The 13,544-nt window shown below is 44.0% G+C and overlaps 1 long non-coding RNA gene across 1 annotated transcript in view; it reads right to left on the bottom strand.

Annotated features, from left to right (window-relative positions):
* Window positions 1–13,544, bottom strand: part of LOC125326981 — a 131,073-nt gene that overhangs the window by 26,452 nt on the left and 91,077 nt on the right. The gene's annotated exons all lie outside the window — the stretch shown is intronic.

Below are 13,544 nucleotides of genomic sequence, written 5' to 3' on the forward strand. Positions count from 1 at the left end.
TTCTTCAAGTCACTGGGAAATGGGAGCGTTCACCAGCCCGAACACACAGTTGCAGGATCAGCTCTTTGACAGGATGACGTTGCAATCATGGGCAGGATCTCTCAAGGAATTCGCACTTCAAATCAGTGGGGATCTTCTCTCTCAAGGAGAGAAACATTGGTGATGGGGAACTGGGGAAATGAGGAAATTATTGAGGAGGTCCCTGGGTTTGAAATTTGCTTCTTGCCTCCACTGTTTCCTTTGGTCCTATGGAAACAGTCACTAAATCTGCATCAGCTTTCCAGTTCCCGTGAATTAGCCAGAACTCCCCTTGACCTTGGTGGGAGGTTTACATGATTAAAGCCAGCAGAAGAGAGACAGCAATGAAAAATCACATGCAAGAGCCTTTCTTTTCTTCTCTTTCTTATTTTCTTTAAGAAAAGAAAGTATTTCTACCAATGAGAAATCTTTTCTGCTCCTAAGGGTAAACTTTGAAAGTGAAGTAACTGTTACACGCATATATCCTATTATTTGTTAGCAGATCTCACACAGGTAACTTGCTCAAATCACTTTGAAAACATTTCTTTTAATATAGGAACACAAGAGATAGATTAATAGCATGCAAGTCTCCTGCTGAATGCCAGAGGCTCTGGAACACTGAACTCAGCACTTTGTAAAATTATCTCCCTTCAAACAAACTTTCCACTGTACTGATTGAAAAGGAGAAGGGAGGCAGGAGCCAAATAATGCTAGAGAGAATTCAAGTCAATTTTCTGCCTATACAGCCTATACAGCCTGACAGGACCCCAGCCCTGGCTGTGACCTTTCCAGAGCTCTGCTTACCTTGAAGGCCTCCAACTCTCCATTTGGAAACCATAATTAGCCCTGTTAGTGAATAAAGAAAACTAAGTTTAACAGAAAGTTTAGGAACTGAGCAAATTCTGCACTCAGATTTCATTTCAATCCTTGGATTAGAAGTTTTCATCCAAATCCACTCTAATTAAAAATGGTGGGAGCATTATAGAAATCTAGATAGACATTTGTACCACACCACTCAGCTGCAGGTGGGCTCCACTTCCCAGGATTTAGTTTGCTGTACTTTAAGACCTTCATTATCAAACATGCTGATATAGGATTTCAGCTTCCTTGCAACCTCCAGCCAAAAGACTTCATACGACTGATTTGGGCTGCAGTATGAGTAAGCAGGTATTCTAATAAGGGAAAGATGAGACTGGAACTTGTCCTACGCTATGAAGACTGGAGGATTGTGCCATATAGCTCTGAGCACCTCCAGCTTTCCTTGAAGCCTGTGGCAGCAACCCAGGATCAAGTGTTCACTTATTCAGAATGTAATTCTCCTGGGATTTTCAATAAGGTCTATTTTTTACTCCTGACACTGCTTCTATGCTACTAATGTCAGAGTTTCTGCCAAATATGTGAGGCTTCTCTCTTTTTATCCTCCTTTTCTTTTCAAAAACCCAAACCCCACAGTGATGGATTCAGTTTTCCCCTTTTATATATTTTTTTAATTGATTGGCTTGCTTTGTTCCTTTTATACAGCACCTTCCCTAGTCCTCAGGAGAGCTTTAGTGGAGCTGGATCATGCACAGCAGTGGCTGAACCACCTGTTCTGAGACTGGATACCCAAAGCATAGAGCTTTAAAGCCATAAACAACTTGACAAGCCTGAGGTTGTGCCTCTGAGCAGAACATTGAACACTGACAAGTTCCTTAGGAAGAACAGGCCTCGAGCTGTCAAGAATGCTAAAACTCAAAGATGGAGAAAAATCACTTAACTTTTCTTGCCCAAAGATTAAGAAACACTGCCAAAACCAATAACTGATGCTGGTACAAACAGGATAAAAATGAAATGGAGGAATGAAAAGCTGAAAAGAATAGAAGACTTGTCATAACAATGAGGGATTTAAGTTTTGTACTCAAGAAAATTTTTGTATCAGTTTATACAGTGCCTCTTACTTAAAAATAACTAGCTGACCAAGTTTTGGAGTTAAAAGTACATTTTCTCATAATAAATTAAATTAAGTTTCCTTGCTAAAAGAAAGTACATAGGATTCAAAAGCCATGAATTACAAGAAGAAACTGTAGGCAGTACAGCTTCAAAAGATGCCTGAACCAAAGCTTAGGCTGATGTAAGCCATCACAGCTTTAAGAAGTTAATTGACTTTAAGCTACTAAAAATCTGATTTATTATTAATATTCCTAGTAGAAGTAGCAGACTCGTTTGTTTTCTGCATATAAAACACACCCAAATTAACTTTATTTATTATTTTGTGTACTAATTAGTGACACATAATTCTCAAGTTCACACTGGATGTAAAATATATATGAGCCATTACAACAGCAGCCTTTGCAGATGGCACATATTAAATCATTAAAAAATTACTGCTCTTCAGTCATTAATGGCCAGGTAACACTGTAAATGTGGCCTTCTGGTGCTATTTTTCCCACTGAAGAGTCAGCTTTTGAAAACTGACTGAGTAGAAATGCATGCAAGGCATCCAGAGCAATCAGCTGCCAGCAGAATCTACACCCACCTCAGAGGCCCCGTGGGACTCCCTGGGAATTGTTTGCAAAGTAAAGGATGAGGCTGGATTGTCTTTACAATAACAAGTGGATTACAATGCAGCGGCCACTGCAGCAGAAGGGGCTGGTGATGGATGGAGCATCATTCTTTCCCCAGTGACAAGTGAATGAGGTAAACATGATCTTACTTTTAATACTGTTGTCAATTCATAAGCTCAGCTGAAAAGACTCTTGTGCAAAAAGCACAGCATTATACAGAAAGGCAGGCACAGTAATTATCGGCCTCTTCACTTGTTGCATGTAATACCTGCATGGTTTTGTGAGGATTTGCCACTGCAGACGCTCAGGCTCTAGATTTGGTCCCCATTTCTGCCAGCATCATTCACTATATTCTACAGTGCTGTGTCAACTCCTGGTCATATCAACGTTGCTGTCACTTTCTTTAAAACAAAGCTCTAGAAATTGTCAGAGCAGACTGATTTTCTTGACATCCCCTGAATTTTCCTTTTCTCACTTTCCTTGCACTGCACTCGCTGTCTTCTCTCCGTCGCTTTCATTGCAATTTCATACTTATGCCTTAGCTATGGTTCACACTGTCTTATTAAACTGAAGGAATAGGATAAAGCAAAATACTTTTTATTTTAAATAGCAATGCAACAAGTGCTAAACTGTTACAGTGGGGATTCTGTAACATGCATATCAAACAAGGAGGCCCATGGGAAAGAAATATATACGGACGGATTCTTGGTAGATGTTTCAGAGATGTTTATTTCTCCAGCCGCATGGCCGGGATCTGCCCAGGAACTGTTCCAGTCACGGGACCAAGGGTCCTTCTGCCCGCGCAGGGAACACAAACCAACCAATGGGAACGAGGCTGAGCAGGGGCCAGGGAAACCCCGTGTCTGTGCCCTCAGGGCCCCTCTCCCAGGGCTACATGGAAGGGAGGAGGGACCCCGACATTTCATCAGTTTATTTTTAACAAAAGAGATTTAAAACTTAACATTGAAAACAACAAGGACAGTTTCAAAACAAAACAAGCCACCCTCCTGAGTCTTTAAATGTCCAAACAGATTCTCCGGAACATCTTAAGGCTGACAGAAGAGAGACAGGACTCTCTGAGCATGGGGAAACTGAGGCAGAAGACGGTTTAATTTCTTCCCTCCCCTTTTCATCCCCTCCTCGGCATCAGAGAGGAGTTGTAGGGAAAGGGAACTGTGTAGGAAAGCCATGGGGTGAAAAACGGATTAGGAATAAACTGGGGATGGGGTAAACTTAGGAAAGGGTTCATATCGGGTATAGGGTAAAAGGAGAAAGTAGGCTGTGGGTAGGGAAGTTGCTGGGATGGATATTGTTTATAATTTTGTGCATAACGGCTGCCTTTGACTGGAATACCCCCAGGCCCAGTAACATTTGCTGCTTGTAAACCCTTCTTTCCTTGCACTATATCAAATTGTACAACTTCCCCATCTCCTACACTTTGCAGGTAATTTTTAGGGTTATTCCTTTTAATGGCAGTTCTATGGATGAATAGATCTTCCCCTGTATCATCTCGTGTTATAGATCCATAGTTGTTTTTTACATTGTACCATTTCACAGTTCCTGTGACTTTTGTGGCTACAACTTCTCCTATCACGTGCTTGCGTGTTCATCGTGGCTGCTGGTCCCGCGTGGCCGCCGCCTCGCCGACTCCGACATCTCAGCCAGGCCCCCGCATTGCGGCTGCTCCGCGCCCTCCGAGCGGCGCTGCTCCGGTGTGTCTGGGCTCTGCGCGGCCCCGCGTTGCCATCGCCGCCGGCCCCTGCCCATGCACCGCCCCTCTCGGTCGGGCGTTCCCGGGGCTCGCTCCACCACGCGCTGTGCGGGGCCGGGCGGGCACCGCCGGGTCCCGCCGCTCCCGCCCCGCCTCGCTCCGCCACCGACACTGCGGCTTGCGTGGCTCTGCCCGCACACGGGAACTGCCTCGCTGCTGCTCGCAGAGGGCTAGGTCCATGTGGCCTGGGTCGGACGGACTCTGAGGCACGCTTCCCTTCGCCAGGACACATCTGACATTGCTCAACAGTCTCGGTAATTAAATAATATTCACGAAAATATTCTTCCATCGGCATATATTTTGACTCAGAAATTAACTGTGTCCAAACGGTGCTCCAAAAGTCTTTGGTAAGAATTAAATCCCAAGAAACATAGAAAAAGTTCTTAAACAACCATGCCAGGAAGTGTTTCAGTTCCTTTTGAGCTTGAATTAAGCTAAAATTTACAAATCGTTGTTCAAGAATCTTTTCAAGTTTAAGATAAATGTCCATATGCGGCTCAGAGAGCCAAGAGTCTTTCCACGGTTCCTCCATAGTTCTGATACGGAACAGCAAAACAAAAACAAGAAGAGAAATCCAGAGTTTCTAGAGTTTACTCACACATCAGTCGCTTAGGGATCGGGGATCGCTCCGCTCGCATTATCCACCATTTGTTACAGTGGGGATTCTGTAACACGCATATCAAACCAGGAGGCTCATGGGAAAGAAATATATGTGGACAGATTCTTGATAGATGTTTCAGAGAGATGTTTATTTCTCCAACCGCATGGCTGAAGATGCCGAGGAACTGCTCAATCACAGGACCCAAGGGTCCTTCTGCCCGCGCAGGGGAACACAAACCAACCAATGGGAACGAGGCTGAGCAGGGGCAGGGAAACTCCGTGCCTCCCCTCAGGGCCCCTCTCCCAGGACCCCACAGCAGGGGGGAGGGCCCCAACACCAAACAATTCAGGTCTCTCCTACAATGTTCTTGTTCAGACCTGTTCTGGACCACCCCGAGGGAAACCTGTCATTTCCTTAGAGCTCACCATCTTCTTGGGGCTCTCAGGAAAGCCATGCTTCAAAGAATAACACATCTTATTTTCTTATGCACCCAACTCTGGGGCTTTTTCCATATGACTTTAACTTAGGTTCCCTTCTCACACTGCATATTACCACTCCTGGTTTTCCACCAGATTAAGTTGCTCCTCATTTTATTTTCTGCCATTCGGGACATATTTGCTCAAGGGAAAGAAAGGCATCATTGAAATCTTCTTGCTTTCTAAAGAGATTTCTGGCCTCTGGACCTAATCCTGTTGCCACTGTCAGTGTCAGAATGGGGTCAGTGAATATACACTATCTATACCCAGTTCATATTCTCTTTAAGTCCTTTTGCATTATGTTTTGTTGAAATCATTTGTAAATCATATTTATTCACCTATAAATTTTATTTACTCACTTGAACCCCTCATAAAGCTTGATTCAAGGTTAGCCTGGTGATCTACCAAGAATACAAAAAAAAAAAAGTTTAGAAATGGGTCAAAGATACAAATGTCTTGAGGAAATAATACAAAAGTTCAGAAGAAAGGCTTTGGGAATGTTTTTTGTGAAGAGTTAGAAGATCACAACTGGACAGAATGAGGCTGGAGAATACAATAACCTCACAGTCTTAGTTCAGTAAGGATTTCATTATAACTGAAAAGTAAATTACACCTCTTACCTATGGATTCATAGCTACATATTTAAACCTTATCGGAATACAACTCTCTGCTATAAAAGCTGAAATCTACTACTGATCATACAAACAGGGCAGGTAAAACAGATTGCCTGCTTAGTACATTTATAGGACAGACTTCAAAACCAAACAATTTCATGGTAATACTGGCAATACTGAAAGTTCTGTTCGTTCAAACACTGAGAATTCATTTGTCTTCATTCCGATCTGCCAAAACATAGTACTGCAATAACACATCCTGCTTGTATCATATCTCACTTCGGGGTGGTTTCTGAGCTTTTAGAAAGCTCCCTGTGAGGTATTTCTCTGGAGAAAAGGATGTCACTAATCCAAACACAAGAGAGGTCCACGCATGATATAGAGATGTGGCCTTATTTGCACACAAAGCTTTTGATCCTTACAGATTTCCAGGTGAACGTGTTTGTGGAGTGGTAGGATGAGAATACACGTTTCATAGTCACAGACAGGAACGCACGTCACTGACTGTTCTCCAGCTCAAATAATATATAATTAAACCCAAACCCTCTCTTTGTACCTGCAGGAATTGCCTCACAGGATGCAGTGCACACAGCCTGCCTGTGAACACACGCGAGCTGGACACGTTTGCCAAGACCTAATGCCAAGGTTGATCTCTTCCTTCGTGGCAGTGATGTTGAGGAACCATATTACTCATACTGCCAGCATGAAAACAGATGTTTGTTCGTGCCTAACTGATGGCTCCAACTATCCACACTCCAGGGCCAGCTCCCAGCAAAGCCTGTCAAGAGCTTTGTCATTGATCCCAGCAGACAGAGAGCAGCTCCTCTACCCAGCCTCTACAGAAAAAACAACAGAAGAACTTCTCACTAACCCCCACTAAGGCCAGAAAGCTCCAGTCCCTTCCATACAAGTAAGTGACCTGAAAAAGAGGTCATCTGAGTATTTATTTGGGAAACTCTGTATCCTCTGTGCCACTGAGGACACAGTCTTTGCTTACTCAGAAGGCAAGGTGTATTCCAAAGGATATTCACAAGTTGGGGTGGGGAGAATAAACAAGAGTATTTGAAGTAGTTAAAAGCCTTCATGATAAATCTCAAGAAGGTAATGAATAACCTAGTTCATCTCTTTTGAGCTTCATGGTCAAAACTAAAGAAAGAAGCACTGTGAGACACTCAAACGTTCTCTACGGCTAAGAGAATTGTTTAAGGGAAAAGCAAAGAAGTTACAAGTGCTAAGTAATTAAAATTACCATAGTTGCACTGAGTATTTCAGAACTGTAGAATGTTTTGGGTTGGAAAGGACCTTATAGACCATCTAACTCCAACTCTTCTGCCATGGGTAGGGACACTTTCCTCTAGAGGTTGCTCAAACCTTCATCCAACCTGGCCTTGAACACTTCCAGGAATGACGCAGCCACAGCTTCTCTGGGCAATCTGTGCCAGTGCCTCACCACTCACTCAGTGCAGAACCTTTTCCATGTATCTAAATCTACTCTCTATCAGTTTAAAGCCATTACCCCATATCATATCACTGCATGATCAGGTAAAAAAGTCCTGCTCCAGCTCTCTTGTAGCCCTTTAGGCCCTGGAAGGTGCTACAAGGTCTCCCTGGAGCCTTCTCTTCTCCAGGCTGAACAACCCCAGCTCTCTCAGCCTCTCTCCACAGGAGAGGTGCTCCAGCCCTCTGAGCATCATCAGCACCCTCCTCTGGACTCGCTCCAAGAGATCCATGTCCTTATGTTGGAGACCCCAGAGCTGGATGCAGTGTTCCTGCTGGGATCTCAGCAGAGCAGAGGGGCAGAATCCCCTCCCTCCACCTACTGGCCAGGCTGCTTCAGGTGCAGTCCAAGCTGTTTGGCTTTCTGGGCTGCAAGTGCCCATGGCTGGGTCATGTTGAGCTCCTCATCCACCATCCCCAAGTCAGGACTGCTCTCCTCCTAGCCTAGATTTTTCCTCGGGATTGCCCTGCAGGACTTGGCCTTGTTGAACTTCATGGGGTTTGCCTGAGCCCACCTCTCAAGCTCTCGAGGTCCCTTTGGATGACATCCCTTCCCTCCAGCATGTTGACTGCACCACACAGCTTGGTGCTGTGGGCAAACCTGATGAGAGTGCACTCGATCCCACTGCCCATGTTGCCAAGAAAAACGTAAAATGATACCTGTCCCAATACTGACACCTGGGGCAGGCCACAAGGATGTTGTGTGGGACAGAGCCAGATGCTTCGCACAAGCCCAGGTAGATGATACCAGTCCCTCTTCCATCATCCACAACTGCGGGAACCCAGTTGGAGAAGGCCACCAAATTCTTCTGGTATGATTTGCCCTTAGTGGCAAAATGTGTGGGTTATAATTCCCTGTTTTCCATCAGTGGCAACTTCCCTGGACTAGACCTGACTTCTCAAATCTGATGGAAAGTGGATTAACAATCTGCCAGTTCCCTTGAGGCCTGTGTCTGCATCATCAGGTCCTGTGGGACTTGTCCACATTCAAGTTCCTTAGATGGTCTTGAACCTGGTCTCCTGCAGTGGGAGCTTCTACATTACCCCAGTCACTTTGCCTTCTGCAGCTCAGGGGGTGTGGCTGGACCCCTTGCTGGTGAAGACCAAGGCAAAAACATCATTGGATACCTCAGCCTTCTCCATGTCCTGGATAACCAGGTGCTCTTTTTCCTTATGGAGAGGATCCACATTTCCCCAGTCTTCCTTTTATCACCAATGTACCTATAGAAGCATCTCTTGTTGTCCTTAATATCCTCAGCCATATTTAATTCTATCAGGGCTTTAGCTTTCATAACCTGATCCCTGGATGCTTGGACAATCTCTCTGTACTCCTCACAGACAACCTGTCCTTGTTTCTGCCCTCTGTAGGCTTCCTTTTGGTATTTGAGTTTGTCCAGGAGCTCCTTGTTCATCCAAGCAGGTGTCCTGGTATTTTTGCCTGACTTTTAATTTGTTGGGATGCATCACACCTGTGCCTGGAGGAGGTGATCCTTAAATATTAACCAGCCTTCAGGGCTTTATCCCATGGTACTTTACCAAGAAGATTCCTGAAGAGGCCAAATTCCGCTCTCCTGAAGTCCAGGATTTTGACTTTGCTGCACACCCTCCTTGCTGCCTTCCACCATTTCATGATGACTGCTGACAAGGCTGCAGTATTCAAACCCAGACCATTTTCAAATACACTTAAAGTTTTTTGGAGAAGGAAGTTTATAACCATAATTTGAGTCTGATCTTTCTTATATTTTCCCCCAAAGCTTACCGGTGCAGCTCTGCTGACTTACTTAGGATCAAAGCTTTGTGTATCTATAATGCACATGAGAAGGAAAATGTTTTCTGCTTTGTTCAAGTATTTCTGTCCTCTTCGCTTATACCAAAAGAAAATCTGAAACAGAAGGTGTAAAGGGAGAAGGACTCTTTCCTGTCCTAAGAGTGTATATAACAAACAAACAAAACCAAATTGCTAAAGAGTCTGTTCAAAGATGAGGAGTTGGAAATCTGTATTCTTAGCACTGACTTCTGCTGTGCTCTTACCCTGCTGCATGACAGCAGGCAGGGATAATCTCCTCCCATGCATTTACATCACATCTAGCATATCAAGACTACCAGGCTGCACTTTAATGTAAATATACATCTTGATAATTTTCTTCAATGGCAGTCTATAGACGTATGTGCACTTTGAAAGCACTGCAGAGGGATTTACCCATACAGCCCCCTCTGACTTCACTGAAGATAGTTTCCTTCTGACATGTTTGTATTCTGGGTGTGTGCACATGAAAAGAGAAGAAGTTGGACGAAGCAGTCAAAGCAATATAACCCAGTACTGGCTGCCATTATGCAAACAGGCCACACCACAGTCTTCCCAAATGGATCCCATAAGAAAGGAGGTATCACCAGCCATGTGAAGCAGGTAATGACTGCAGATTTCCAGATATGTTGACTGAACAGGTGGCATTCAGAAGCAGGACAGCACCCATCAGATGCTAGGAACTGAAGGAAAAGGGTCAGGAGGTCACAGAGCTTACTGCTTACAAAAGCTCTTCAGGAGTTTGTTACACTTCTTACAAGTCATCTTTAACTGAAGTGCCAGTTCCTTCATTGTCTTCAACAGAACATCTGAAAGTAGAAAGCGCTCTAATGTCTAAAGCTGCTCAGATACAAACTGAACAACTTTCTTCCAAATCAAAGTTGAAGACTACAAACTGTTTTGACTGGAGTCTGCGTACCGCTGCTAACACAGGGGTAGTTTTTCAAGTGTTTAATTCTGTGCATGCTAACTAGGGATAATTTGGTTATTCACAGCATGATTTGGTTATTCAGCTTTATACCATCAGGAAAAACTGGGTACCAATGAGAATATCATCCGTGAGAGAGTGACCTGTAAGTTCAAGTAGCCCCTTCCCTATTCATCAATCTGTAAAGGTTGGCAACCACTGCAGAAGTTTGTAACACTCCCAGTCAGACTCTGTCCCAAGATTTCATCCATGTTTGTCAAGGCAAAATATTAGAAAGCAACAAGTAAAAGGGACCAAGAGCTAAACCTCACAAAATGAGATTAACAGGAACATAGGAAGAGGAGCTGGGAAAGCAGCGTTGCTGTTCAGCATCACAACAAAGAGCAACTTCTCCAGACAGTGATGGCTCAATAGATTACCAGTTACAGCCTGCCTTTGCTCATCCACCTAGGCTGTGTTCTTTTGAACTGTAACCTCAGGAAAAATAAGTAAATTGTCCTGAGAGTGATCTAAAAAGTAAAAGCAACTTCACCATGGAAAAAAAGAAAAATACCCTGAATCTGAATCCGTACACTTTCTCCATTTAAATGCACTTGAAAGAAATTAATTCTGTGTCTCAGAGTGTTCTAAGAGTTCCTCCTCATTCCTGCTATATGAACTATGGAAGCACAAAATACGTTTGTATTTATTTGGTTTAATTTCAAAAAATTAGAGTCTTGCATCATTTTATTTATTAAAAATATCAGGGCTGCAATTTCATTCTGATAGTTCAGCTCAAATTGAAAAAAACCACAACAAAACAGACATCTCACTATCCTACCCCATAATAGGAATGCTGTTCTTATCACAAAAGACTTGATAATTTATTTGCACACCTCAATGAAAAGGAAAAAATAGAAAGAACTTGAAGTGAAATGCCAAAATATATCTGATTTCTCATCACTTGGCCTTGTAATTCTCCTGTAGTGGATAAAAATAAACTAGTCTATACCTGGGATTGAACTTTTCAATACAGCCTAAAATACTAAGCTCAAAACTCTCCTTCTGGGACCTAGGCAGCTCTTAAGAATATCATCAACTTTGAATTTTTTGCAATTTATGAAACAGGTGAAAAAAATACAGACTGTGAAGTAAGTTCTGGATGGCATTCTGTCAAGGAACTTTGTGCTTCAGAAAAAGAGCATGCTGTCAGCTGTGCATTGATAAGGCAGTACAGAAACAGCCTCTGCATTACAGGAGACCATATTTATCACATTCTCCATTTTAATTATGTGATATGCTTGTTGCAGGAGTTATAGAAGACCTCCTGCATCACTGCTCTGTGGGGAAGGGAGTGAAGAGAGGAGCAGCAGTCCTTCCCTCCAATTTGATATTCTACTGACACTGGTGAGTGTTGCAGGTTTGCAGGCACAGTCGGCTGGAGGAGATTTGCCTCCACCAGGACGGAGGCGTCTGAAGGAGCTGGTGTGCCACTGCCTCCCATTGCTTCACCAGAGGGAAATACTCTCTGCTGAGCTTGTACTTTTGTTTTATCACCATCTGTAGCTGTTGAACTAATGGATTCCTCCTCACCTCCCTTTCTCATGGAATAATTAAAAGAAGGAGAGGAGGAGAGGATGGAGTTCAGTGACTAATGGTGCCAGAGTGAAGGAACCTGATTTGCTTTGTGACACTGCTGCTGCCTTGCTGTATAACCTTAGGCAAGGCACTCGATTCCTTTATGCCAGAGCATTCTTATCTTTAAAATGAGATAATAGCACCACCTTTCTCTGCTTTAAGATCCTGGGAGCAAAGGCAAAAGTGTGCCTGCATTCAGTTGCCTTTTGGGATTCAGCACAGCACAGCCCAAACTTTAGTTCAGATACAGCACTTCAAACTTTTGAAGCTTTGCCAGCGGTTTCCTGAGTTTGCAAACAGACTAAACCAAAATTCCTGAGGGTTAAACTTGAGATCCAACAATGTGAATTTTGAATGCCATCTTCTAAATCATGCATTATATACACACATCTAATAGGTATATCCTACCAAAATCGAGTGTTTGCCTTCTTAATCTTAATTGTACTCTTACTGCCTCCAACCAAACTGCCAACATCTGCATCCTCTCTCTGGCAATGCTGCCTTGGGGGCTTCACTGGGGAGGCAGAGCCAGCTTTCCACACACAGAGGTGTGGTCAAGGAGAGATGGAACGATCATCTTCCAATTTTATTGCACTAAGCCAGGCTTGGATACCGGATAGATACAGGCAGTCAGACAAGTTGGAGCAGCTTGACCTGTGGGGAGCATGAGATGCCTCTTCAAATCACAACCTGCTCTTCCTGTACTGTTCTTTGCCAAAAGAAAATAGGTACAGACATTCTCATAGGAAACACATGTAAAACAAGATTAAAATTAAATGGGAAAGGCAAGGAACCACCAGTAAAGGACTTGGACAGTTTCTCACTGCCCCATTAATCCCTTTGCTGCACCTGATTCTTCAGAAGACAACAAGGAATGGTCTGTTTTTCCAGCTTTCTGACAGCCTGATGAGAGCAACAAGGCTTCTTTTCCTACTCTCCTGAAGGGTTTTTTAAAATCTTGAACCTGCCAGAGTCAAAGCCGAATCATATTGTCCTCTTTCACATCCCATTTCTGTTCAGCACCCTGTTATCCTGGGGCAGTGTGAGCTGTCAGATTTGTCCCAGAGTCCTGACCACCCCCTTGGTTAAAGTCATTTTGTTCTCTTACAGGACTGCCATTGCTGGACCCACCTTCCTCTGCCCTGGATGATGCTTTTAGGCATAAACAACCCACTGAACAAAAAAAAGCCTGCACACCTTGGGAATAACCTTCCATCAGCAAACACTTTCCTCTACACAAAGCACAGCGACCCAGCACTTCTGATATATCCTGAGAGCAAAACGCCTTGCCCTTGGAATTGGCAGTGCCACACCAATTACCGTTGGACAGGAATTTGCAGCTTTAACAGAAGGTGGCTGTGGTCAGGAAGCAAATCCAGCCTGTTACCATCACCTTTATCTTGCGTGCCCTAATTGCAACACGCAGTGGCCAGCTCGGTTTGGAGTCCTTTAACCTGCAGTAACACAGGAAAGGGACGTTAGCAGCGGGCACAGGATCCCCGTGATCTTCAGCTCCAGGAATGCTGGCAGTCGGTGGTCCCTCAGCCCACTTCCTCACGGGACAGGAGGCTGCACGTCAGGAACCACCACCGTAATTAGCTGCCTTACGCAGGCAGAGCAGTGGCAGGCTTCCTTCCCCAGGACTAGCCCTTCCACGGAAACCCAGGAGAAGCTC

Source organism: Corvus hawaiiensis, chromosome 6, assembly GCF_020740725.1.
Source record: "Corvus hawaiiensis isolate bCorHaw1 chromosome 6, bCorHaw1.pri.cur, whole genome shotgun sequence".
In the NCBI taxonomy this organism is placed as follows: domain Eukaryota; kingdom Metazoa; phylum Chordata; class Aves; order Passeriformes; family Corvidae; genus Corvus; species Corvus hawaiiensis.